This window comes from Athene cunicularia (genome assembly GCF_003259725.1).
Source record: "Athene cunicularia isolate RWA chromosome 14 unlocalized genomic scaffold, athCun1 chr14_part1, whole genome shotgun sequence".
NCBI classification, from domain to species: Eukaryota; Metazoa; Chordata; class Aves; order Strigiformes; family Strigidae; genus Athene; species Athene cunicularia.
The window spans coordinates 2,814,135-2,817,210 of record NW_020799118.1 but is presented as its reverse complement, the minus strand read 5'-3'; positions in this window follow the sequence as shown (position 1 = coordinate 2,817,210).

The window sequence follows — 3,076 nt, the reverse complement described above, 5'->3', positions numbered from 1 at the left end:
GGAGGGCCGGTGCTGGGCGGCCGAGCCCGGCTCTGGCACTGGAGAGGGCAGGGGCTTGCTGAGGGTTCAAACCCGTGCGATCCCTTTTCTGTCATTTTACACTTGTATTAGCTACCATTTCTTGCAGTGTATTTGCACTACACTGGGCAAAATTCCAACAGACAGAAATGACAGCTGCTCCGCACATGTTTAAAGCACTCATTGACCTGACGATGTGTTCAAAATGCTGCTGTGAAAATCAGCTTCCGAACTCCTCCAGCCACACTGCTCCCTTCCGTCAGAGCAGTGTCCCCATGAGTCAGCATGTGAGCCAAGCCATGACCTGGTGTGGAAATGCCGATGAGCAGGCGAGCACCTTGAGTTTTCGTTCCTCTCTTGTTTAGCTTTGCTCTAGTGCAAAGGCCGCACGTACCTGCAGCAGGTTTTGCATCCGCTGTCCTGGGTCTGCAGTGCCGCTGCTGCACGTGTGCAGGGGGGTTCAGAGCAGCTCTTCCGTGTTGCTAAACTGGTGTTACACATCGACGGGCAGTTTGGTGCCCTCATCCCATTCAAAACCACTGTCTGTTAGAAACAGTTTTTATGGACTGTTTCCTCCTCTGACAGTCTGTTTTGTCCAGTCCATACTTGTTCCCATTTTGAACCTGGATCTTCACACAACTTCCTAAAACATACAGGAATTCAAGGCTAAAACATATGTAGTGGGGAAAAAGGTGGTAATAATTAGAACTGTTGGGGTTTTTTAATATCTAAGGACAACTGAAAACTGAGCTGCAGGCTACTGTATTTCCTAGACCACTGAGACTTAACTACTAGGGACCTCCTGCTCATGGGTTATGCTCTGGTACTCCATGAGAGTAGAAGGGATGAGAGTATCCGTACCTCTGTGCATGTGTTCTTAAACTGAAGTTGTAGCATTGGCTTTTTAATATATATTTCATAACACTAATGCACGTACACAGAGGCATGGGTATTCTGTTCCCTTCTAGGTAACACTCTGTCCAGTCTTTGTTTAGGATTATGAAATTCAGCAGGTTTAGGAGTGGGCTTTTACAAATGTACAAAGACAGCACAGAAAAGAAAGGAATAAATTCTAAAAAAAAAAAATTAAATGTTGACAATAAATGAAAATTGGTTTTGTAAATCATATATTGATCAGTAAGCCAGTAAGTACATATTGTGATGAAACATGGATTTTTCTCCTGTGCAGCTGTTTAAGGAAAACAAAGAACAGAAGAGGAAGCTATCTTCTGTGTTGAATAGGATTTTTTATAAACTACCTACAACTTGGAGATGTTCCTTCCTTATACTCCTAAATTGTTTATATATTGAAAGGCATCAAATGGGAATGTGTGATGGGATTGTGTTCAAGTATTTCTCCAATAAATAGGGTACTTAAATCCATCTCCCTCATCAAAAGGCGAGCAGAAGTGCTCCTGTCAGCTTCAGTGATCTTTGCAGATGGTCTCTGTAAGATCTAAGATCTGAAGTTACTGCACGGAGCTTGATGTAGGAGGGGACATGGCTATCCTGGATTTTGTATAGCACACATCTGTTTTTCTGAATATTTCTAAAGAGTTGCATAACATTGGCAACTGTGAAATAAACAGTTGGTTGTCACAATACAATGTAGTGTTAGTCATGATTTATCAAGCATACAGTCCTAAAATTTGGCTATGACTGATGCCCATTCAGTATAAATCAAGCAGGAAGTTGTAATGCATCGCTAGGTAATCCTGGTGAAAGTGTAGCACCCAAATTTCCTGGCTTAATTTAGAGAAACCTGGCTACACGCAGTTCTCAGAAATATCTACAGCTGATAGAAAATGCTGAGATTTTAAGAGAACTGTTTTCCTTTCTACATGTGTTATGCCAAGAGGGGTGGGTAATGTTGGGAGTTGTATCAATTGTTTTTACAGTTTCCTGTAGTGGCCATTGGTGATTTCTGGGATAATAGTGTGGAGAGCCTTAGCACAGCTAAGAACTGGGATACTGAATTTTAAAATTAGAAAACGTACGTCACTTTTTGATAGAATGAATTGAAGAATATTATCTTGGTCTACAGAATTCTTTATGTCACCTGAAGACAAAAAGGGCGTTAGGGATCTGGGAAAGGGGTCAAGCATTTTCTGGGACTAGAAGAATAACGTACCAAAGGAGTCCTGCAGGTAGAGAAGTAGCGTTAAGTGGAGAATGAAGACAATATTGATTGACTTTTCTTAGGTAAATTGTGGAAGAGGCAGCAAAGGAGAGAAGAAAAAGGAACAAAAGCACTCTGCACAACACCCCATTAACACACCCAAACACTCTTTTCCCTGATGCCTCCTAAGAAGGTTAGTGCCTGCATCTTCTAAGCAATACTAATTCACTAAAGATTTTTTCCTCCCTGTAAATAAAGAATACATTTCACGCTAATCCATTTTTGTCTTGCCATCGGTGGCCTGGAACAGTGGCCAGCTGAGCTGGTTTTGGTTGCTGGTAAGCGATTTGTTGGCTAGAGAGAAATGCAAAAAGACTGGGAGATCAGTGGTGTATGCATGGTGAATGTGGCATCTGAGTAATCTTGGTGTTTTGCCTCTTAATTTCCCCCATGGGAACACTGTAGTGATGAGAGCAGTGTGGCATCCCAACTGAAGTCTCTGGGGAGATAATTACTAGAGCATGATGAGGGTATGCTAATTGTAGAAGGCTCTAAAGGCTTGTTTTATTCCCTTATGCAGACTCTTACTAGGAGTTGAATTTAATGATAAATAAAGGAAAACATTTTTTTAATATGAAAATATGAAATTGGGAGAAGGGCTTATTGATAATACAATCTATTCAAAGTGAACACTAACATTTTAAAATATCTGAATGCATAAATGGCTGAATATAGACAAGGGGATGTTTTCACAGTGCTGCGGCCAAATGTGTGGAGGCTTGTACGAGAGAACTTTGATAATAGTTTAAGATATTAGAGGAACTGAAGGGAGCAGGTATGGATTTCACCAATGGGAAAAAACCAACCCCAACGTCTGAGGGACAGTATTTTCATTTCACAATTTTGTCCTTTGAGATCAAACTCTAGGTATGCTGTCCT